This window comes from Equus przewalskii, chromosome 7 (assembly GCF_037783145.1).
Source record: "Equus przewalskii isolate Varuska chromosome 7, EquPr2, whole genome shotgun sequence".
NCBI classification, from domain to species: domain Eukaryota; kingdom Metazoa; phylum Chordata; class Mammalia; order Perissodactyla; family Equidae; genus Equus; species Equus przewalskii.
Window position 1 is genome coordinate 49,962,863 of NC_091837.1, and position 25,565 is coordinate 49,988,427.

The 25,565-nt window shown below is 41.9% G+C and overlaps 1 long non-coding RNA gene across 2 annotated transcripts in view; it reads left to right on the plus strand.

Moving 5' to 3' along the window:
* Positions 1-25,565, plus strand: part of LOC139084522 (uncharacterized) — a 260,226-nt gene that overhangs the window by 110,266 nt on the left and 124,395 nt on the right. Inside the window, exon 1 of one of the 2 annotated variants that reach the window (XR_011541964.1) lies at positions 17,775-17,951. The exons of the other annotated variant lie outside the window; for it this stretch is intronic. This is a non-coding gene — a long non-coding RNA (uncharacterized lncRNA). Of the gene's footprint in view, positions 1-17,774; positions 17,952-25,565 lie in introns of those variants that run through there. 2 annotated transcript variants of the gene reach the window in all.

Here is a 25,565-nt window from a genome sequence, read left to right on the forward strand (position 1 = left end):
CGGGCCAGCCCCTGATCTTTGCATTTGATAATAATTGTCACAATGTAAAGCGTCAGCCAAGACTTGCTCCATGCAGATAAAGATCTTCATCAATTAGGGCATTGGTAGAGGAAGGGGAACCAACCGAAGGGTTTCTCCTTTTACACCTGGATAGGATGCTCGAGTGGCAAGCTGACACTAGTAGTTCATTGGCAAAGTCAAAGCAGTGATGCTTTCTTACCTGTAGGTATCTCCCAAAGAACTCTCAACAGTTTGCTTTGGAGTAAGAGAGAAGGGGGAGAAGCAAACGCTGCCCTTACACTTTCCTCTAAGGGAAATGCAGGAGATGCTGCTGTTTCAACTTGCTGCTTGTGGATATGACTTGTCGTATCTATCCAACTTCACTTCTAATCCATTGCATATATACTAGAGCACTTCAAAGCAGCAAATGAGATAAAGAGGCTAGTTTTTAAAACAAAAATTCCAAAGAAGTATTGTATAGAGTATGGAGTGTTATATTATTCACTTAAGTAGAAGACATAGCGAGACAACATGAAAATATAAGTCCTCCGAATTTTGTGTTTTTGCAAGGGTCAGTTGTTGATGATACCATTAGTGAATGGTGAAGACATGGGTGGCCTTTTAAATCATGAAAAGTTGATGTGGCACATGACTTTTTAAGTAGACCCTACTGGTCTAATTTTAAGAAGGTAGATGGTTTCTATCCCCTGATGACTTTGAAAGGTTCCTTTGTCATTTTTAAGCCAAATGTTACTTTTCTAACAATGCAATGAAGTGCTTCCATCCGCTCATGTCTAGTTGTTGCTTTATGGAAAAAAGTCCAAAGGAGTGCTCTTGCTGAGCTGTCTGGATAGGTGGTAGCTTCTAGAGTGCCTGCCTGAGCAGCACCCAGTAAAGCCTTGTTTCTTCCTCTCCTGTTCTTTTCCCCATGTGAGGGTAACTCTAGGACAATTGTCATCCTTATCTTTCCAGTACCAGGGGCAACAAAGATTACTAAGATTTTCCTCTTTTTCTCCTGTTTTTAAACACCTTATGTAATAAGCGGAAAATGTTGACCAAACTTGAATGGGTGCTTTTCTTCTTTTTTTTGGTACTTTGCTATTTTTCATATTTAAATATTGTAGTAGGTAGTTTCCAAGATGGCCTTTACTGATCCCTGTCTCTTGAAATTCCCTACCTTATGTAACCTCCTCTCCTTGAGGAATTTGCTTCTAATGAATAGAATATCTCAATCTTGAGGGGGGGCCAATACCGTGATCACATTACAAGAGCTTGTGACTTCTGTCTTGCTGGTGGACACTCTTCCTTGCAGGCAGGATGAAACAAGTTACCATATTTGGGAAGCCCACATGACAAGGATCAGAGGGTGATCTCCAGCCAATAGCCAGCTAGAAACTGATCCCCTCAGTTCAACAACCCAAAAGGAACTGAATCTTTCCAACTATCACATTAGAGAAGCAAATTCTTCCCTAACTGAGCTTTCAGATGAGACCCCAGCCCTAGCTGGGGACCTTGATTGCAGCCTTGTGAGAAACCCTGAATTAGAGGACTCAGTTAAGTTGTGCCCAGATTCTTGACCCACAGTATCTATGAGATAACAAATGTCTGTTAAGTGGCTAAGTTTGTAGCAATTTGTTGCATAGCAGCAGATAACTGATGCAAACATTATTTGATAACACTGGGCTATCACATACAATTCTTCCTTTATTATAGGTGTTTGGGTTTGTCTTACCTCTATAAAAACATTACATAATTCTGGAGAAGAAGGATGGTTTCTTAAATGCCTTGGTATCCTCCGCAAAGTATTCAGTGAAGGATTTTGCATATAGTAAATGCCTATTAAATACTTATTGAATGAATGAACAAAGGTATGTTTGTTCTTGATGTTTTCAAAAAGCAACTTGGATTCATGCCTTCTAATATTTGGCATCTATGATTCTTCTATGTTTGTGTAGTTAAAAGGTTCATGCTTATTTCTTCTCAGTTAATAAAGAAAAATTGATTTTTTCCACAAAACATTACAGTTATTTTTTCTAGGAATTTGGAAAACAAGTGGTCCTACTTTTTGCAGTTTTAATGAAGAGCCAAATTGGATGTACTTTAGAAAGTAGGGTAAAATTATTTGAGTTACAAATTCTGGGTCCTGATCATTTTCTGACAGCCTTTGCCCACATTTTTCATACTGCTCACTCCAAATGGTCATCATTTAGCTGGTCACCTAATATGACAATGCATTTGTAGTGTGTTAAATCTTTAACTCCTCAAACAGTGGAAGAATGTTCTAGTCTTTTTCTTTGTCTGTTTATATCTTTATTAAGAAAACCATGTATCAATATTTACCAGTATGACCCAGTCAATGGGGAAAAGAAATCAATGAAAATGTCAATATAAAACCAATAAGCCAGGTTATAGTTAAAAATAGTTTGCTTTTTTCTCATCCCTCAGCTTTTTGGTGTGTGTCTTTTAGATACAGAGGCTCAGGAAGTTCAGATTAAAGGTAGCCTTTCCACTTTTCTCTAGAGGAAGTAATTCTAGCCTTTATCTTTCCTTTATTTACAGTGCAAGATGCTTTCAAAAGATACCACTGACTTCCCTGAGTGGCTTCCCCATTCCCACTCCAATGTAGTAGCATTTTTGGGTTTGGACTTCGAAGTTTATAGCTGCCTGTGTTCTCGCTCTGGCAGAAAGACATCCTCTCCCTCGGGCACCTTGCTGCTTAACTCGCTGCTTTGAACTACAGCCATATGGGTGTGTGATCAATCTGTCCTCCTCAAGAAATCCAACGAGGGCAGGCAGGGGAATCCATCTGGATCCTCTGTGGCCCTCTGAGAGGTGGGGGCGAGCCTGTCAAGACTGAGCAGGCAGTAATTGCTGCTAGGTGTAGCCAGACACTCCTTTTTAGTCTACATGGCTCTGGGCACACCGTCCTGAACTTTGGTCCCTGGCTGCATTCATTCCTGGTGGGTCCATGGGGGTAAAGTTAAGGGTGGTCCCAATCCTCACAGGAGTATTTCCAATTCCTAACTATACGCTCCCTGTAGGCATGGAACCAGAACTACATGGGCAAACAAACTAACCAATTCCAGCAAGGCAGCTGGCAAACTCTTTTGTGAATTCGAGGGAATGTGTGGATCAGATGACCCCATGTTTAGGCTGTATTGATGGAACCACTAGTTTATGAGGATGCTGATTAAAAGATCGTTGTCAACCTGGAGGATGTTTGAAGAGGGTCTGTCTTTAATCTGTACTGTTCAATATTTGTTATCAGTGACTTGGATGAGACCATTCATGACACTCTGATCACCATTGTTGATTATTGGAAACAGGGTGAGTTTAGCAAATACATTGAACAACAGAATAAAAACCCGGAAACATTGGGAGAGTGGGTGAAATCTAACAAGATAGACTTCAACAGGGATAAATGTAAAATCTCATGCTTAGGTCCAACACACACACACACACACACACACACACACACACACACACACTAGTACTATCTGTTCTTGTCTCCCAGATGAGGAAGGATTGGGTTCAGAAGCCTGGACTTGCGTGTAGTATTCGGGTGTGGGGGATGGGGGTGTAAAGGGCAGGATGGCATTGTCTTGGGGAGATGCTGAACTAAAAACTGGCCAGGCTGTTCAACAGAGTAATATCCAAAGAGGTGAGGGAGGGCGGGAGCATCTGGCTGCAAAGCCAGGCAGATAGAGATCTGTGACAGAGAGGTCTTGAAGAGGGTGCAGGAGGCAGGTTGTAGGCAGAGCCCGGGGCAGTTCCTGTGCTGATGGTTGCTGTACTGTCTTTATCTGTTGTGTCGGCCTTAGGCATGGGCGGGAGGGAACAGATAAAGGCACCAGCCAGGTGTGGACAAGCATAAATACAGAAAGGGGGAACTATGTCTAGGAGTAGCATATTGAAAAAAGGCTCAGGGGTTTGAGTTCAAAGCACGATGAGTCAAGATTAGAACGTCATTGTCAAAATAGCTGATTTGATCTCTGGCTGCGCTGATAGATGTCACTAGTATTTGCAACAGGTCTTGGTCTGATATCACCTAGTGCACTGATCCAGTACTGGGGAACACACTTTACAGAGATCATTGACACTCCAGAAGGTAGCCAGGAGAGAGGCTTCATTTGTTCGTTCATTCCCCAAATATTTATTGAACACCTACTAAGTGCAGGTTCTTTTCTAGACACTGGGGATTTAGCCACAAACAAGACAGACAAGATCTCTGCTCCCAGTTAGCCTATGTTCCAGTGGGGAGAGAAAGTCAGTAAATTAGTGCTCAAATAAATAAGATAATTATATATAGGATAAGGTTTTATGGAAAATAAGTGAAAAGGAGGAATAATTTACTTATATAAGAAGGTCAGAGAGAGCCCTTCTGAAGAGTTGAAATCTAAAGAATGAGTACAAGGCATGCATAGCAAGATCCAGGAGGAGAATTCTATGGGCAGAAGGAACAGCTAGTGCAGAAGTGCTGAGATGGGAAAAAGCTTAGACCATAGGAAGAGGGCTGGTGCGCCGGCCGGGAACACAAAAAGCAGGGAGGAGAGTGGTATGGAGTGAGGTCAGAGACGGGGGAAAGTTTGGTGGGGAGGACTCTAGTATGCGGATGGAAGACAATCCCGTTTATTTTATTATATTAAATAATTGCGTATATAGCACTTACTCTGTGCCAGGTAGTGTTCTAAATGCTTCACAAATATTAACTCATCAACCTTCATGAAAACGATGGTGATAACTAATAATCAAATTGCATTTCAGTTAAAAATCCTTTTTGGGGCCAGCCTGGTGGTGTAGTGGTTGTTTGTGCACTCTGTTTCCGTGGCCTGGGGTTCGTGGGTTCAGATTCTGGGCATGGACCTATGTACCACTCATCAAGCCATGCTGTGGCAGTGTCCCACACATAAAAAATAGAGGAAGAGGGCCAGCCTGGTGGAACAGGGTTGAGTTTGCACATTCTGCTTTGGCGGGCCGGGATCCGTAGGTTCAGATCCTGGGTGCAGACATGGCACCGCTTGGCAAGCCATTGCTGTGGTAGGCGTCCCCATATAAAGTAGAGGAAGATGGGCATGGATGTGAGCTCAGGGCCAGTCTTCCACAGCAAAAAGACGAGGATTGGCACCAGTTAGCTCAGGGCTAATCTTCCTCAAAAAAAAAAAAAAATAGAGGAAGATGGCCACAGATGTTAGCTCAGTGACAATCTTCCTCAAGCAAAAAAGAAGATTGGCAACAAATATTATCTCAGGGCCAGTCTTCCTCACCAAAAAAAAAAAAAAAAAGATTTTGGGGCTGGGCCAGTGGCATAGTGGTTGGGTTCACTCACTCCACTTCAGCGGCCTGGGGTTCATGGGTTTGGATCCCAGGCACGGACCTAGCACCACTTGTCAAGGCAGGCTGCAGTGGCATCCCACATAAAGTAGAGGAAGATTGGCACAGATGTTAGCTCAGCAACAATCTTCCTCAAACAAAAAGAGGAAGATTGCAACAGGTGTTACCTCAGGGCTAATCTTCTTCACAAAAAAAAAAAAAGCTTTCACAACTGTTATTTAATTTGAAACATACAAAAATCATGTTAAACAGGACTTTTTAACATAGTGACTTCACAGATCTTGAATGTGAAGCACAGAGAGATTAAATGACTTGCCCAAAGATCAAATCCTGTGCTCTTGTCATTCTTAATGTCATTGGAGTAATAAGTGATGAAACAGGGCATGTTTAACCCAGAGAACATATATCTTAGAGTAGACAACTTGACCGTGTCAGAATGTTTGATGGGCTCTGCTCAGCAACCTATAATCCTTGACCAGAGACCCTGGGTGTCCTCTCTTCACACTGGGTGGGGTCTAATATTTGCTGAGTTGTTGATCTTTTTCAGCTGTTTCTGTTCTTTTGTTTCATGAAATATCACTGTACTGGAAGAACGTTTTAAATGGTTCCAATTTCTAGTTTTGATCTTTTAAGTAGGGAGGAAGGAGTACAGCATATGCAAGCATGATGCTGCTCTCATTTATTTATTCAATTAACAAATATTTTATTGAGCACCTCTCCTGGGCAAGATACAGTGCTTAGTGCTGGCTGTAGAGAAATGAATGACACAGACACAGTTTCTGTCCTTATATAACTTACACTCTAGTGGGAGAAACAGACCACAAACAAGATAAAAGCAAATATCTATGTAATTTCAAATTTTATTAAATGCTAAGGAGGCAATGGAATGTTTTTGTTACCTATTGCTGCATTGTATTTCACACTGAAATTTAGTGGCTTCAAACAACCACAGTCATTTGTTCTGCTCCCAGATCTGCCATTTGGACAGGACTCAGGGGAACAGCTTCTCTCTGCTCCCCACTGCACCAGCTGAGGCAGCTTGACAGGGGTTGAAGGGTCCAAATCTAAGGTGGCTGACTCACATATTTGCTACTGGTTGTCATTTGGGAGCTCAGCTGGGGTTGTGGCTGAGGGCCTCTTTTCCTCTCTACTGGATCATCTCTATGGGGCTGCTTGGGCTTCCTCACAGCATGGTGGCTAGGTTCCAAGAAAGTGTCAGTATTCAAGGTCCAGGAATGCACATAGAGTCATTTCTGCCATATTCTGTTGGTCAACAGTCAAGTCCACCTAGATTCAAGGGGCTCTAACCCTAGAGTGCTCCTAATCCCAATTCTTGATGGGAAGAATGTAAAAAAAAAAAATTGTGGCCATCTTTGATCTATCACAAGCTGTCATTTCGTAAGTTTCTATCTGTAAGTCCAGTGCCCTAGAGAGGGTTTATTTCCTATAGTTAGGATGTGTTAAAGTGGGTTTAGAGATGCTGTCTTAGGTGTGAGTTTATGGTCTAACTCAGGAGGATTATTAACGCATTCTCATTTTCTCCCTTGATTATGTATTTTCTTTTAAAAACAACCTATTTATTAAATGGCTAAGAATAAAAGAGCAAAATATTTAATGTGGATCTCTTTGTAAAATTGAATATGGATTCTGTATACTTAATACTTTAGAAAATCAACAGCCCCTTAATTAACTCTTGTCTGTCATCAGGTTGTGCATCCTATGGGGTTTTTATATGCCCTAGGAAGTTGTAGTCATGCCCAGCTTTTCCAGAGCCCTTTGAAATGCTGTATTTGACTATCAGTGGTTGTCAAAGGCACAGACAAGTCATGCTTAGTATGGTGGGTGGTTAGCTAATGAGCAGACATCTTCTTTGGCTTTCTCACTTTTTCTATTCAGTTAGCCTCTCCCTGCTGGGTGAAGGTGGAAACACCTGGTTGAATTCCATGTCTACCACTTTCCTTGGATCATTGGATAAGTTAACCTTTCTGGGATTCAGTTTCCGCAACCAGAAGATGGAGTTAACCATACTAACTTGAAAGGTGTGTTGGAGGATTTAATAAGCTACCTTAAGTGAATCACCTGTGCACACAGTAAGTACCCAGTAAATGTTAGTTTCCTCTCTCTTTTCCAGGTTCAGCTCCCTTTGTGTCTTTCTTGCCTTGAGGCAAAGTCATTAGGAGAGCAATACATTCCGTGGTGGTGTGTTTTCAACAGTCTTTACTTCACTGTTTTCCCCCTAATCATTGACAAGCTTTGAAACCTTGGGGACTAAAATATGGTATTGCCGAGTTAAAAAACACACGCGCACGCCTGCATGCACACATGCATTGCATTATTTCTCTCTGCTCACGTAGCAGTGAGACTCAAAGTCTAGCTCACTTAAAAACTGGTCTCCAAGTGTCTTACAATAAAAGCTAACCTGAAAAAAGTCCTTAAAACAAATTTGAACAGAAATCGAGGACCTTGAAGCACATAGATGGTTTTTCTCCACAGCAGCAAACGTTTCCTTTATTTTCTCCCTTTCACTGGTGGCCTCGTCCTTTCCACCTTGCTCTTAACCCTGCCCAAGGGAAGGTGTCAGGGGCGGAGAAAGGCAGCCTCCTTCCGAGTTCAAGCTCTGAGCCTGCAGACTCTTCCAATGTATACCTCAGAGCAGCCTAGTTTATCCATTCCACAAGGTTTGTTTATTCCTCGGATAGAGTCTGTTTGCAACCGGCAGATCAGGAGAGAGGAGGGGAAGGAATTACCTCGGATGGCTGGAGCGGGGAACTAATGAGGGGAAGGCTCCGGGGCTTTGCCAATGGGGCATCTGGCCCGAAAATCTGTGGATGAATCCGTAGAAGTAAATGCTCGCTGTTACAAAAATGACCCAAACCACATATTCTAATAATCACTACTGATGGTATCATATTAAGAGTGAATGACTGCTGTGGAAGAATGCTCACTTTTATTGGTGGTGGGATGTAGAAAGCCAGAGACTTTGGATGGAGTCGCAGGCTGTTATAAATGATGTTATTACAAAGATGTTAATACCTATCTTTTCTCCTAGAATCATGAAAAGGACTGTCCTTAATATGGAATTGGGTATTAAAAGCAGTTTCTTATCCACGTGTCCTAAAGCCATCAGCGACTTCCATGATTAATTAGTGCACGGGTGATTCCTAGAATGCTAATTGTCATTCTGTGGTACAAAATCACAACCTGGGGTTTTTCCTTTCTTCCTTTTTTTTTTTTGTCCATATGTGACTCTGGGTATCTAAAGCGAAATATCATTTGCTCTAGATGATTAACATAGTTTACATGCTCAGCAATGGTAACTGCCAAATATCTTATATTTTTCTATTTGTAGCCAAGTGACAATTCAAGGCACATTTAAGGGATGCAGAAAAGGAAATCAGATATAGAGCATGACACTGCAAGTTCAACAGAGAAGGAGAGTTAAGGGGAGTAAGGGCTGTGGAGTTGGACAGACCTTGGAGGAGAACCCTGTGCAATGCTGTGTCTCAAACAGTTATCTAACCTCACTAAACCTGCTTCCTCATATGGAATATTGGATAATGTTAATAACTACCTCAACAGGCTCTTACATAGAGTAAATAAGATAATCTACATAAAAAGTTTGGCAGAGTCCCTGGCATAGGACAGACTCAATAAATAGTAGATATTATTAATGCAAGAATATAAGTAGTGCCTGCAATCTTGCAATATAACTTTAGAGAAGTTATTTAGCGCTTTTTTTCTATTTTATAAGTTTCTTATTTCTCAGAGTTGCTAAGCTGATTTGGTACTTAAGTGCTATCCTTCATTGGTGTTTATCTTTACACAGGTGTTTTATCATCTCAAGTAGACTATTATGTCTCAGAAGGATTGTATTTCACATCTCATTGATTATAATTATAATTAATTCCCACTGTGACTTAACTGGTGGTTTGTATACTGTAGGTGCTCACTCAATGCTGCTTGATGATAATATGATTGAATAATAGTGTGTGGTGCAAAGGAGCCAACGAAGGTCAGAGACTCAGCCTTCAGGTGCATGAGCAGCATTTGAGTTTGCAGGAGAAAAGAATTTCTTTTTTCTTTATGCCTAGAGACTTTGCCGTACATTCCCCACAGTCATTTACACCCCCGCAGCCTCATGGTATGAAAGCAGGCAGATGAACGGATGTAAACACGTCATCGCTACAGCAACGCGATTCCCGATGACTGTCTTTGTTTACAGACATCTTCCGTGGTCAAAGACTGTGTTACTCTAACTTTTGGTAAAGATGTTCTATGAATACTAAGCTTTTTAAAATTGTGGTAAATATACATAAAATTTACCATTTTAACCATTTTTAAGCGTACAGTGCTGTGGCATTCAGTACATTCACATTGTTGTGCAGCCATCACCACCATCCATCTCCAGAACTTCTTCATCTTTCCCAATGGAAACTCTGTACCCATTCAACAATAACTCCCATTGCCCTGTCCCTCGGCCCCTGGCAACCACCATTCTACTTTCTGTCTCTGTGCATTTGACTACTCTAGGTACTGTATGTAAGTGGAATTAGACAGCATTTGTCCTTTTGTTATTGGCTTATTTCATTTAGCATAATGTCCTCAAGTTTCATCCATGTGTCAGAATTTCTTTCCTGTTTAGGACTGAATAATATTTCATTGTAGGTATACACCGCATTTTGTGTATCCATCCGTGTGCCATTGGACACTTGGGTTGCTTCCACCCTTTGGCTGTTGTGAATAATACTTTTATGCACATGGATGTACACTTTTTTTAATAGTAGTGTAGACTACTATTATGTGCTTGCTTATGTACTTCTCAGGTTAGTTCTTCTCATAGAGGGATTAATGCTGGCCACTCTCCTCTAGTGCTACATTTTTGTTTCCTATTGTTCGCCCTGCATGACTACATGAATTCCTTCCTGCTTATGGGGACCTGTGTCCACGACACAAGTGAATGTTGCAGTCCCACCTCTGTTCCAGTCCCCTTATTTAGGGAAATATTTGTGAAGAGTTCTTACTGTTTAAAATTAAAGCTTGGGAATTGCCTGCTTGGGTTGGATTCACCCAAAAAAGAAAAATATGAAAAATGAGACAATGTTCAAACAAGACACAGTGCTACTCGTTTCAGAAACGTTCTGGAAACGCGGCTTCCTCCGCCCTGTGCCAGGCTACATGCTTCCATTTGAACTGGTATCAAACTTCCTCACTGTTTACAAGGAAAGGGCTCTGGTCATGCTCACTCCATGACTCAGAGCACATATGGCAACCCTAGCACTGTTATAAAGAATTCAGAGATCCCAGAATTGATTAAAAAAAAAAATCTGAAGACCAGGGTTCCTTTGAGGTAGGAAGTCGTGGACACCAGTGTTTGCGGATGCCTTACTGCTGGGGAGAAGCAATGGCGTCTGCTCTTCCTTGTGCAGCTAAACCTCCTGAGTCGAGTGAGCCCCTGCTCTCCTGCTGGCGAGACCCGGCAAGTATTTCTAACATTTTTTAACAGAAGCCAAATCATCCCTCTTTTGACCCTGCTGTGGCCTGTGGGGTCATCTTTTTGTTTACAGTGTATTTGCTTTTGACCTTCCTTAGGTCCTAGTGACATAGCCAAAACTAACAAACAAACGAGGCAAAACCAAGCAAGCAAGACTTTCATCATTTCCAGGTATGACCACCCTGATGGTAACTCGGCTCTCAGCTGATATGGTGATGTTACGCGAGAAACCAACTGTGTTCTATGTAACTAATACAGTCATCTGTCACGTAATAACACACCTAAGCAAGTGTCAGGCCCCTACTGTTCTATTCGCAAGTGCTGCCCCTTCCTCCGTCATTTCCACCTTGGTGGCCTATGGGACAGGGAGTGTAAGCACAGGGTTACTGGGGGCCCAGGAGTCCTCAGGCACCCTGTCTGTGGGGACAGAGTGATGTTGGATACAGGGGACCTGGAAGATTAATGTCTGGCACATTGGAGGCCCTCATATGTGGTTATTGGAAGAATAAATGAGTGAAGGAGGACGTCCCTGTGGCCGGAGATACAAATCGGTACTCAGTGCCTAATGTTAATTCCACTTTGCAGATGGAGAGACTGAGTTATTGAGAGATTAATTGATTTACACGGGCTCAGCCAGCTAGCTGCTTAACATCAGGAACAAGACCAGACTTTGTGTTTTCAGGCTCAGAGCTGAAGGTGTTTGTACTAGATTTATGCTCTTGCTGACCCGTTCCTGCTGATGGCCACACTGATAAATCATCTCAATTAGAAGCAGATGTTATCATGGTATACCCGGAGACACGTCTTCCTGAGTTTCGAAACAGTGAGGTCGCTATTCTACGGTTTCCTGTCTGTGTGTGGATCTGTGTTTTTACAGCCCTTCTAAACAAACAAATAAGCAGACAATCGCCACAACAACGACAGCAACAAAACTAGCTGTGGTGGCATTGCAGTTTTCAGAAGAACTTGAGTATATAGTCTTGAGTATAAAGTCTTGAGTCTTGAGTATAATGTATTTCCTTAGAGATCATGGTCAGCCTTGCTTGGAAAATGAGCAGTAAAACTAAGAACTTGGTTTATTGTATAGAGTAATGAGAAATTACTCACACAGCAATGGAAGTTTCTGGGAATTTTTGTCTGGAAAACAATAAGTATAACAACCCTTCCTGCCTCTATGACATCTGGTACTAACCATCACATTCTGGGAATCTTGACTGGCATGAAGAGATTTTCTTAAATCATTTCTTTCCAATTTTGTATTCATATGGCTTTTATTTTCTTGTAGTAATTTCCTTTTTGATTATAAATTTAATATATATAAATTTTGTAAGAATTTTGGGGAAGATGTGTAAAGGTATAAAGTTGAAATAAAAATCACTTATAATTCACCTGGGATATACCTTTCTATTCTTTCATATTTATATCTGTGATATAGATATATATATATATTCAAAATTGGGATCTACTGTATATTTTGTTGTACAATTTGCTTTTTTTCCACCTAAAAACATATTGTGAGAATTTCTCCATGCAATTGAATATTCTTCTAAAACACAAATTTTTAGGTGGCACAGTTTTATACTATATAGGTGTATCATATTTACTTAACCATTTCCTTACGGTGGAACTTTAAGAAAATCTGCCTTTGATTGTTCATATGCATATGGATAAATAATACAGCATCTATTTTTATATCTGTAGACTTTCTCTTAGAAATGCTTTTATGTTGAGCAGTAAAGTATTTGATTTTGATTTTGAATCACTCTTTCCCCCTGGGACCTTGGAATTAGAGCAAAAATGAGAAAAGAAACAAGATAATGACTGAAGTTGGGGCAAGTTATTGTTAAATTGTAAAAGTTTTCTTCTTTCTTCCCTCCATGCTTCCCGCCCTCCCTTGCCTTAACGAATGCCTACTATGTGTCAGCATAATGAAGCATGGAATGGGGATAAGCAAGTGCTAGTCCCTGTTTTAATTAACAGTCACGGTGGGGGGTTGTGATGTGTCTAGCGGATTATGATGGGAGAATGGAGATTCTAGCTACCTGAGATTATTAGCCTGGTAGGAAAGGTAAATAGGCAATTGCTGACCTGAGGCGATTTGAGGGGTGCTGTGAAAGGTGTATGTGTGCATATGTGTATGTGTGTGCGTGTGCACACATTTTCACGGGTGGGCAAGGGCATATGGTAGAGAGGGAGGGTTGAATGAGTTGAGTGCCCTTCGCTTATGAACATGGGAGATCCTCAGTGCTTCAATTCTCAGTTAATTTCTGAAAATAATAATCACATACAATTCCTACTATGCAGACTCCGAAGGTTCTTTAAAGTCACATGAAGTTCATTCTTGCACCCCGCTATTGCATAATGTTGCACACTTTTATCTCATTTATCCATATGTGTCATCCAAATTGCAAAATCTCGGTACCAGACAAATAAACAAAAGAAAAGAAGGATTGCCATCAGCTGTCCCCCAGTCTCCTGCTTGAGTTCCCAGGACCAGATTCTCTTACTCTGGAGCGTGTTGTCTCTTGCAATGGATGTGGCTGATGTGTAGGAAAAATCGGATCATGTCCTGTCGGTATTGTATCTCCATAACAGAAAGTCATGGGAGCAGACTAGGTTGCTGGGCGTTGTCTGATCAGGCAGGCGGCACCTGCTCTGCTGGTCTGGTCTTGGGCTCCTGATTGGAAGGCAGTCCTCCTACAGTGCCCACCTCTCCCTCACCTCCACGCCCCATCCCCAGGCTCCTATTCGAACCAAACAAGCTTTCCAGTGGCATGCCCAAATCCTTAATTACAAAGGGGGCTTCTCTCTTCTTGACTTTTTACTCCTAAGATCCTCACCAAGGGCCGCATCAATAATAGAGCTGATTATCTTGTGTAAGGTGACATAGCTTAGTTACACTTGGGGACAGAAACATTTTTGTGGCCATATCGTATTGACTAGTACAATGTTATCTTTGATTCAAATGCTCAAAACAAACAGTCAATGTAAAAAAAGAACTCCTTTAACTAAACACAAACATATTTAGTTTATAAAGAAAGATAACCATGTTCTTTAGTAAATTTCCCATAAACCAGTAAAGCAAATATTTTGAGACAAAGCTATCTACATGTTAATAGGAAAATATTATAATTTTCTTTATAAATCTGAAAGTGGTTTAAAATAAGGCTTTCCGAAAATTATGACTTTTCAAGCCGTTAAAATGTGCCATATACGGTGAGCTAAATTTTAAATTTCTATTTACTATTTGAAAAAACTGGGGCTTGGAGAGGTTAAGTAACTTGTCTTGGGTTATCCAACCGGTAAGTTTAAAAATGTAACTTGAACTCTGAAGCCCTCACTCTTAACCGAGTTGCATCTTCTAAAGACAATATTTCCTGACACCAATATGACGTGTTATTTCATTTACTTATCATAATCCTCCGATCTTCTTCTTCTTTTACTAGCAAGGAAACTGAGGCCCAAAGAGATCAAGATAGTTGCTCAAGGTACACGGTTATTATGTGGCAGATCAGGAACCTAACCCGTCTACCTAACTCCAGAGCCCGTGAAATTCCAGTGCACCATAAATCCGTCTGGAGCCTGTGTGCTTTGAAATACTTTTGCTTTCTCAAAACAAACCAACTTCCACCTCCATTAGTTTCTCAGACTTGAGAAATCGCTAGAAGTGGAAGTAAGTCGGGTTTGGATAGGGAGGGAAGAAAGGAACCAAGAAAAACCTGGGCAGGGGCAGAGAAGAAGGAATTTTTTCCCTAGCCCAATTTTCAAATGATTTTTGAATCTTTTTTTTTTTCTTTCAATCAAACTTAGAGCATGCTCCATTTATTTTCAAACCTGGCTGGTAAAATTTCATCATAGTGATTCACATTTTCATAATCTTCACTTAAGATTGCCAAATGTAATTGCAACGTGTTTTAAATAGCAGGCAAACCAGCTTAGGGTTCTCTCTCTCTGGGAACAGTGGGGTGGTGGCGGGGTGCTGTTCTCCTAAAGGACAGAAAGACGGAGCTGTACAGGAGCTCTGACACAGGAGAAGATCCAGAAAAGTAGGACAGCCTGGAGGGTATTTGGCATATAACAAGGTTGAGTTAGATCCCAAACGAAGCGAAATCAAAGCAGCCTGGCCTCACGTTGGAGATGGGAGTCTGCCTGGAGCTGACAAAGCCCCAGGCTCCGGTGGGGCTTAATGACAGGAAAGGAAATGAAGACATTCCTCAGTTCTCTGCCCACCTTCTTTTCCCCGGACCCAAAGATGCTCTGTCAAATTTCTTGCTAGGTGGAAAGAACACATATGCTGCCTGCTGATGCCTCTGTCCACAGGTCGTTTTGGCCCTGCCGGAAGTCAGTGCTTTATAATGCATCCTCAAAGGAAATCCTCAAGGAAATCTCTCCGTTGCCAAAACACATATGTGTGTAGAGCGTATAGACATGCTTGCTGGAGACGAGGAAGCCTTGAAGGAGAAGTTTTGCTCAGAATGCCCAAAAAGCTCCTGGCCACGAGACCTGAGAGAGAGAATCTGCGTGTGTGAGCAAAGTCCTTGCCAACTGGTTGCTGTGGGGAAGAGAAAATGCTTCCTGGCCCAGAGTAGAATCTCTCAGCCAGCTCAGGGAGGGTTGGCCAAGGTTTCACATGGGAGTTTGCATTCTCGGGCAGGCAACGTCATTGGCACCCATGCAACGAAAGCATTCCCTAGTAGGAAGGTGCAACTTTTACTTCTTTGAGGTATGCCTTTCTGTGTCTGGGTTGCCCCAAGTTTGTATCAGCAAAAGCAATTTTGTAAACACAAGCAAACCAACCAAAGAACAATAACACGGAGAAAATACGTTGTCATACGAAACACACACTCACATGCGCACACACGCATGCATGTGCACACATCTACCTACCTTGGGACCACAGGCCCAACAACTAATATCTTAAGACCTTCCTGAGATGGCCCTTGCATTCAGAAATATTTTTACCTTTGACTAATCACATTTGGAAAGTACTCTTCATATAAACCAGTGACTCAGCGTGGAAAGCACCTAGGGCCCCACACTTACAGGCTTTGATTGAATTGTTCTGGAGTGGGTCTGGGGCTTGGGTCTTCTCCACTTGTTCCGGGCATGGCTCTAACGTTCAGGCAGGGCTGGGAACCCCTGACATGTGTGGAGAAGCACTGCAGACCATCCCTCACTTGCTTCACGGATCATTCCTGCTAAGCCTGCAGGAGAGGGTGAGGGCAGAACTCTGAGTTTAAGCCAGATTATAATATGCTCGTCATATTGTATTTCAAGTGGATTTCTTGTGTAGTCTACAGTCATGCTTTTTAGATACAGGAAATCCTTTTGACCTATTGATTTTGGAGAGCGGGTCTCCAGAAGTGTAAAATGTTCACTCGGTTCTATGCGACCACATGGTAATCTTTGGGTTTAGCCGATTTCTACTAGCCTCCAGCTATAACGTCCGGGGAAACTGCCCTGTCAGGAGACACGCATCTAAGGGAACCCATTGGCATCTTTTCACTCACCTGTAAAATGAGGGAAAAAACCAAATCATTAATGTTTGGATGGATTCCAAACTCCATCTGAGACGATCCCACTGGTCGTTAACTAGCCTTTTCAAATTGCTGTGATCATACTGTGCTTCTTGTTTCTTAGCTGAGGAAGAGGATGTACATGGGTAACTTGGTCAGAGTTAGCTGGTTATGATTGGACCAGCCTGCTCACAGTTTCACACTACGGTGAGTCCATTTCCCTCGTACAGCACGCTCTCTCTTGAAGTCTTAAGGAGAAATGCTTTTTGACATAAGGACTGAGAACACCCAAAATGTCTTTAGTTCTTAGGGCATTATTGCTGGCTCATTTATAATATCGCAGGAGTCTGAATAAGAATAATTTATTAAGCTGTGTTGCATAATATACAATTCCACATTTTAAAAGTATATGTCATATATATTATATAAAATATAATAAAAATATTTGTATTGCCTTTCATAGGATTAGTAACTAGATGATAACATTTAATCTATTATCTGGATCCTATGAAGAGCATATAAATTTGAGAAAAATCCATACACATTTCCCCTAAGGCATCCTAAAAAAATATCCATAGTATAGTTTGGATATTTTAATGTAGGTAGGCAGCATTTAATTTTACTTGAAAATTTTATTTACTTATTTTCATTTTTATTTTATTATTTATTTATTTTTGGTGAGGAAGGTTGGCCCTGAGCTCACATCTGTTGCCAATCTTCCTCTTTTTGCTCGAGGAACATCGTCCCTGAGCTAACAGCTGTGCCAATCGTCCTCCATTTTGTATGTAGGATGCCGCCACAGCATGGCTTGATGAGTGGTGTGAAGGGCCACACCTGGATCCAAACCCGGGAAGCAGGCAGGTGATGAAGCAGAGCCCATGAGCTCAACCACTACACCACCAGCCAGCCCCCTTGTTTGCTTATTTTCTAATATTCACAGAGTTAAAAATTCAAAAGGTGCAAGTAGTTAACAGTGAAAAGCCCTCTCCCAGCTACCCACCTCCCCTTCCCCGGTGCAAACAGTGCTGCTAGTGACTTGTATAGAGAACTTTTATTTATGCCATATTCAAGTAGAATTGGAAGAGGAAATAGATCATTCCAATTGAAAGCAAAAAGAAAAATTGATGGAAAATGGAGGAAAAACATGGCGTCATCCCTGAATATGCAGTACAGCAATATTTATCACCAAATTACTTTTCAAAATCAATCCCTATGATTTGCTCCCCAGACGTGGTGCCCTGTCATTAGATGCTGAAGAAATATTTGATCCTCGAATTGGCTGTGGATGGGATCCCATCTTCCTCACCCGTCATATGCTTCTGTGTGCTTCCTTCTGTTGTTAAAACCTCTGCGAGGGCCTAGAACGAGGCACGTTGGGCCTCCTCACCTTCGGTTCCCTGAGCAGCCTGCCTAGGAGCCTTTGGAGTTCCCCGCCCGCGCCTTCTCGCGTGTGCCGTGTGGGTGCTGCCTCGGAGCTCCAGGTCGCATTCACGGTGCTGAGAAACTTGAAGTACTTTCTCCCGAGATGTGGGGCAGGAGAGGGCTGAGGTGTTCCTCCTGCGGTGTTAAGAGTTGCCTCCTACCTTCCCAGCAGGAAAGAAAGCCCGACTGGGGTAAGGAAGCAGTTTTTTAGCTACTGCTGCATGTCAAATAGGGCTTCCTATTGTTTTGTTTACCTTATTGACTAATTCTATGATTTTAGTTCCAGGGGGTTTTGCGAGGTGGCAAATATGCTAGGTGACTGGGAAAAAGCATAGCAGGGAGAAACAGCACAAGGCTCTGTTTGGACCAGGACAACCCTGACTCTTATTCTCTATCATCTTTTCCCTCTTTCGTATTGTTATTTTCAAAAAACCCAGAAGAATATGTGAAACGGGCTGTACTGGACAGGTTGAAGCTAAGAAAGCAGTTTCCTTAGCAACTGTAGCCGCACGAAAGGCTGGCAAGTCTTCCTTGTCTCATTTTTCATTTCATTTTCTGCAGTTCCTGAAAGGAGGTCAGATGCTCTGTGTTAAGTTCACATTGCGGTTCTACTTGTGGTACCTTCTGTCTCAGAGCTGGGGAAGGCAGAGCACTGTGTAAGTCACTGACAGCTTTTGTTTATTTTAATTAGAAATGAGAACATAGACGCAGTCACCTTTTACGTCTGTTCTCAAAGAATTATAGAACCTTCATTTTATTTGTGAAGAGTTCAGAAAGGAAAGTGTAAAAGCAAAGGACAGCATCAGCCATGCACGTATTTGCAGGTCATTGGTCTTTAACAAGAGCTATTCTGATTTCAAAGTCATATTAGAATATTTTTGGTAACAGCAAACAGCACCTTGTTTTCGTTTTTTTTGGAATTCAAATTAGTCCTCCACTAATATGATTTCTCTTCTAAAATGACACATGAGACCTAAAATTGAGGTTTATGGTTAATTTCAAGTTTCCTAATTCAATTCAACAATATTTATTGCATCTCTGACTCACTAAGAACTGCAGGGGATAAGCAGATGTGGTGAGATGGTCTGTGCCCTCAAGGAGTTTCAAATTTAGTAGTGGGAATAAGACAAATACAGCGTAATTACAACTACAAGGAAGAAAGTGATAAATGGTGCGAGGCAGTGGTTATCGACCTTGACCGCATATTGGAACCACCTGGAGAGCTATAGCAGCACCACAGGTTCCCCTCCAGAGCTCCTGATTTAGTTGGTCTGCGGCGTAGCCTGGGAACTGGGATTTCAGGACAGCTTTCCAGGTGATTCAAATGCACAGCCAAGGTTAAGAACCACTGGCAAAGAGCATCTAAGAGATGTCCACGAGACGCTTTGGATTTGTTGGGATCAGAAAACCTTACTTTTTATGCAAAAAAGAGTCTTGAAAAGTGGGTGTGATTCCAGTAGGCAAAGGAATTTGGGAGTGAAAGGAGGTGTTTGAGGAGGAGGAAAAGCACGAGAAAAGCCTCAGAGGTGTGAATCTGGGGAGTAGGTATTTAGGAAACATAAGTGAACCACCTCAATGCAAGCTGGAGTATCCTGTGTCCAGGAGAAGATAAAGCTAAGAGGCAGATGGAGAGATCCTGAGGTGGCGGGAGGTGTGATGAACGCTGAGCTGACGCAGGACCTGGTTCAGATTTGGTTTTTCTGTTTTTAACCATGCCTAGAGATCTTTGGGGTCTTGAGTCTACTTTGGAAGGAGTCAAGCACAAGACAAGAAAAAGAGCTTATTATGGGAGAAGAAGATGAGTTCCATATCTGATGAAATCACCATGTTATAGATTTAGGAGGAAGCTTGGAGATAATTCCGTTAAGCTCCTTTGTTTTCCAGCTGGGGAGACCCTGAAGGAACTGACCTGTGGGGGTTACGTGACTAGTTAGTGGGCTGTTGTGGTTCTAAGGTCCATGGGGTGTCGAGGTGGGGATGTCCACCAGGCAGTTGACAAACAGGTCTGAGGCTGAGAAGAAGGGTCAGGGATAGATACAATTTTGAGAAAAATTTCAATGAGGTAATTAGGGCTTGAGGGCAAGGGAAGAATATGGAAAGAAAAGGGAGACTGATATTTAGATGGAAAGAGGAGAATTTGAAACCAACAAAAGAGGCATAGAATTAGCATCAGAGAAATAAGAGGAGAATCAGAAGAATTCAGTGGTGCAGAAGCCAGAAAAAGTTTCCTGGAGGAAGGGCCTACATGCAAAATGCTGCAGAGAGGTTGTGAGCATCAGGGCTGGGAAGACACCGCGGGCTGTGGCTTGTCGGTAACCTGTGCTGATCAAGAGTAGCGGGTAGGTCATGAATGAATGGCCACTGAGGAAGTTACTGTGAGGTCTCCTCATGAGCTGTGATCTGGAGAGTTCATCTCCAGTTCTTGCTTTCAGTCATTTCTCATTTATCAAAATAAAAATGGCTACAGTGAAAAACAACTAATTTGCTTTTTGAGGAGAAAAAAAGCCTCCAATTCTAAAATTTCAAGTAAGAACAATGAAGAAAAAAAAAAGACATTCCATAATATGACCTTAAAAAAATGAAAAGTATAGCTTAAAAACAAGGCCATAATTACTCATCTTTCCAGTGTTTGAGTCTAAGTCGTTAACAGATGAGTGCCAATGGATAGTGGGTGTGAACATGTATGTAGATTAGCAGGAGAGAGGGGAAGTAAGGTGTTGAGGATGGAAAAAAGGAAAAGACTCTGGATTCTCTCATTGGGGAGCAGGAGCAGCATGCTTCCGGCTGTTTAGTGACTCTGCTCAGCAGTGAGAATACCCACAGGTGTCACGCCTCTCAGAAATCCCCGTGGCTGCCCAGAAAGACAGTTAATGAACAGGGACGGATGCTACCAACAAAAGAAGAAATGCTTTATTTATTATTCACTAATCTCCAGGTCCCTGTGCTATTCAGAATTAACATGCTCTCTGGAATGATGGTTTAACATCTCCTGGTTTGATATAGCTGTGCTTACCGAAGCACAGCATATTTCTGAGGGCCAGGAGGGAGCCGTATAATGGAGCCCTAGGCTCTTCCAGCTTTTAGAGGTCGTCTGGTACCACCTCCCACCCCATTATAGGAATGACCTCACAGCATTCCTGACAAGGGCTGCCTTGTCTTGCATGTTTCTAGTGATGGAGAGTTCATCACCTAATAAGGTAGCCCATTCTGGTTTTTGGTGGTCCAGTGGTTAAGATTCAGCACTCTGACCACTGAAGCAGGGGTTTGTTTCCTGGTCAGGGAACCACACCACCCATCTGTCAGTTGTCTTACTGTGGCGGCTGCATGTTGTTGTGATGCTGAAAGGTATGCCACTGGTATTTCGAATACCAGTAGGGTCACCCACCGTGGACAGGTTTCAGTAGAGCTTCCAGACCAAGACAGACTAGAAGAAGGACTACCCACTTCTTCAAAAGTGGCTACCCACTTTTGAAAAAATTGGCCATGAAAACTATGAATAGCAGCAGGGCATTTTCTTGATAGAGCACTGGCAGGTGAGAGGATGGTGTGAAAAGACTGGGCAGCGTTCTGCTCTGCTGTACTCAGGGTCGCTAGGAGTCAGAATTGACTCCTACACCAACAACAAATTCTCTTTAAGGGATTTTAGAACCTTTAGGAAGTTTTCCTATGTGTTGAATTCTTCCTTTCTATAGCATCTGTCTTGCATCTGGCCCTAGGTCTTTTCTCTTTTAGAGTCTATCATTTCCCTCAAACACTTTATTGACTATTAGATTTATATACTACTACTAGAATCATCATTTTCATGTGCTTTATGAAATGAAAAAAGAAAAAAACTGAAAAAAATCATAGCTTATGTACTCAAACTAAAATTCGTTGGTATGACATCCAGGTCCATTTGGGGCCCTCTATCATTTTGAAAGGTCCTTGAAGTCAACACAATATTGGTAACTTCGTTTGTTCCTTAATCTTAACAGAGTCTAGGCTACTCTTAGTAGTTTTCCTGAATTGAATGCTCTCTTATATGTCTTTGATAAATGTCCTTCTGTGCAGGGACTTCTGTTCCTGCATGCTGGACCTACTGCATGGAACCAGTATATGGTGTGAACACAAAGCCCTCACATTTTTCAGTGGTGAGATGGGGCAATATCTGAGCTATCAGAGAATTTAATGGTTATCACTTACCATTGGCATTGTACCAAGTCCATTGGCATCCAAATCTCAGAACCCTTTCTCCATCATCATCTTAGAGAAGGGACCATGCTAAATACTTTTCAAGACAGCAATGCACTCTGGCAGCCACAAGGGAGAATTTGGAAAATTCCTGTTGAGTTGAATTGAATGGAATCTGCTTCAGTAGGTTTCCCTCTTTTCTCTGAACTGACAGTTTTCTGTGGGGGTACTGATGGGGTCCCTTTCCACAGAACGAAAGAGACATCTGTAGATGATTTCTACTCTGTGAAATGTGTTTGGATTCTGTAGCACTTCTTTGCAAGACCAGGTCAAGAATTCTGTTAGACATTATTTGAAAACTTCTTTTTGGAAATTGACAATACAAAAGAGAGAAAATATGGAATGATCAGCTAATCCACAGACAAATTGGATTAGGAATCTACGTTAGCATGTTCCACAAGGCAGCAGAAATTCCTACAGTTCAGGATCTCAAATATCCAAAATACTTACCTTTTTTATCTGGGTTCTTCAGGGTCTTCAGGCATCTGGATGACTGTTTTCCATCTCATTCACTCATCAGAGAATTAACATTATTTTGCCCGAAATAACTAAGAGAAACGCAAATAAGTTGTAAATGATTTTTTTTTTGGTACATAGCTTTTCAGGGTATTTTTCCTGATTCCTCTTACATAAGTTTAAATATAGTGTGACTTGAGATGAGACCAATTTAAATTAAATACTGTTCTCTTCATTTTAACAGATGCCCTTGTGATACCCAGCTCTATGACTCATCCTGATAGGCAGTCTGGGCTAGTATCACTTGGCTGATGTGGATCCATGAGTTGCACTTGGGTTCCTGGTACCAGATGCATTTTTAAGTCCCTCTCTGTCCATTATTGGCAGCCAGTCTGTCCACCTACTTTATGATTGTTCCTCCTTGCCTTTTTAGTAGGCATTTATGTACATTAATGGTAGAAGTTTTACGTCCAAATAACATCTGACCTGTTTTTCAAGTGTTCGGTTGGCATTTAGTGGCTACCTTAGTGCTTCCTCTGTAAACTGGAGGGCTGTTAATTTTATTGGAAGGCTGATCCTTGGAAGCCAATGGCAAAGTACCTCTCTTAGCTCCCTTAACCTATCTGTTGAGGATGACTTTTCCTACCATTTAATGAAATGCCAGGGTATTAGAGGGGGTGAGTGGAAGCAAAGCATGTGAAAAGAATGGAGGAGTCTTTTAAAGAGAAGGTGTGTGGAATCTATAATTGTTCAGCAGTTCCCTCTTATCCTCAGTTTCACTTTCTGTGGTTTCAATTACCCCTGGCCAACCGAGGTTCAAAAATATTAAACGGAAAATCCCAGAAATAAAACAATTCATAAGTTTTAAATTGTGGGCCATTCTGAATAGCATGATGAAATCTCTTGCCCTCCCACTCCGTCCCACCGGGGAAATGAATCATCCCTTTGTCCAGTGGATCCGAGCTGTATACGCTGCCCACTGTTGACCACTGAGCAGCCACTTTGGTTATCAGATTGACTGTCGCAATGTCACAGTGCTTGTGTTCTGGTAACCTTTATTTTACTTAATAATGGCCCTAAAGATCATGAGTAGTGATGCTGGCAACTTGGATATGCCAAAGAGAAGCAGGAAAGTGCTTTCTTTAAGTGAAAAGTTGAACATTTTCAACTTAATGAGGAAAGAAAAAAAATTGCTGAGGTTGCTAAGATCTACATTTACTTTTGTTACAGTATACAGATATTCTTTGACTTATGATGGGGCTGCACCCCAATAAACACATTGTAAGTTGAAAACATTGTAAGTTAAAAATGCATTTAATACACCCAACCTACCAAACATCATAGCTTAGCCTAGCCTGCTTACACATGCTCAGAACACTTACATTAGCCTACAGTTGGGCAAAATCATTGAACATAAAGCCTATTTTATAGTAAAGTCTTGAATATCTTATGTAATTTATTGAATACTCTACTGAAAGTGAAAAACGGAATGGTCGTTTGGGTACAGGATGGTTGTAAGTGTATCGGTTGTTCATCCTTGCGATCATGGGGCTGCCTGGGAGCTGCAATTCACTGCCCAGCATCAGGAGAGGATCATACTACAGATCACTAACCCCGGAAAAGATCAAAATTCAAAATTTGAAGTTCCAGTTTCTACTGATTTCCTGTTGCTTCCATGCCATCGTAAAGTTGAAAAATTGTTCAGTTGAAACATCCTAAGTCAGGGACCAGCTGTATTGTTATAATTGTTCTATTTTATTATTAGTTATTGTTGTTAACCTCTTACTGAGCCTAATTTATAAATTAAACTTTATCACAGGTATGTGCATATAGCAAAAAAACATGGTATATCTAGGGTTCAATACTATCCACAGTTTCAGGCATCCCCTAGGGGTCTTGGTACATTTCCCCTGTGGATGAGGGGGATTGCTCTCCTACTGTAAGAGAGGAGAGATAGGTTTGGAGAGCAGAGATCTGAACTTTTTGGATAAATTAACAAAACATTCTCTCTCTCTCTGTCAAATTTTGTGATGGAGACTCCTTGCCTGCAGTGGGATGTCACATGCTGTAGAATCCCGATGTTCTTGAGTCTTCACATGTAGCTTTAGATGGGTTTTGGGGAGAGCCAGAGGCCTTCTTCAATGCCTATTTCCAATGTTGTTTTTTCCACAAAGTGTTCTCTGATTTCCCCCGAAGATGGACTCTCTCTCTATTGGATGTCCTAGAGCATTCAGTGCTTGGACATTCTTCCTCACAACTCTTCATGTCCTGCTGAGCTGTGCATTCCCTGAGGGTGGGGCTGACCTCACCTCATCTTCGCGTCTCCTGCTGCACCTAGTGCAGAAGGTGCTCTCCAAATGCTTGAGTTGAGTGGCATAGACTGGAACTGAAAGGGTGAGAGAGAAAGCAGGCAGGCTTTGAAAGCCTCTTACATTTTCAAGAGCTGGAGATCCACTCCAGAGGCCACCCTGGGGAAAGAACTGGCCCTGTGTCATGACGTGTGGAAGCTGCCTTTTTGGTGGAGGGGATGGCTGTGAAACCCTGCCAGGGCATTTTTAAGCAGATGTCTTCTCAGAATCCTCAGTGCTCTTGGGCACAGCTAGGCTCTGAGGAAGAGGCTAACTCTGTTGGGTCATTAACAAACATTTAACCTCAAAGTGCTGAGGGTAGGGAGGGAGAAGGCCTGGAGGATAAGGCCAGCTCAGGCCACCAGGGAAATAGGTCAGAATTCTGAGTGGCATCTTGCATGTTTGAAGACTGTGACACCCTTCTCTAGGTAAACGTCTGCTAGATTTAGTGGGTGACATTGTCTCTCCTCCGTTATTTCCTAAACCGTGTGAACTACACTGATGTGTGGAGTCCTCCAATAGCGGGGTTTTATCTCATTCATCCCTTGGCTTAGCTGGACACTGAATATGAGCTGAGTGAGAGAATCTATTGACCCGTGTTAATGACGCTTACTTCTCCAGTTTGACGTTCCCATCCTGCCATTAGAGAGTTGACGCTTCGACGAAAGCCCTTATTTTTGAATTTCGAAAGTGCCTAGCACAACAACTGACATTGATTAGGTTTTTTAAAAGAATAATAATAATACACTTTAAATAAAAGTATTGTTTCAT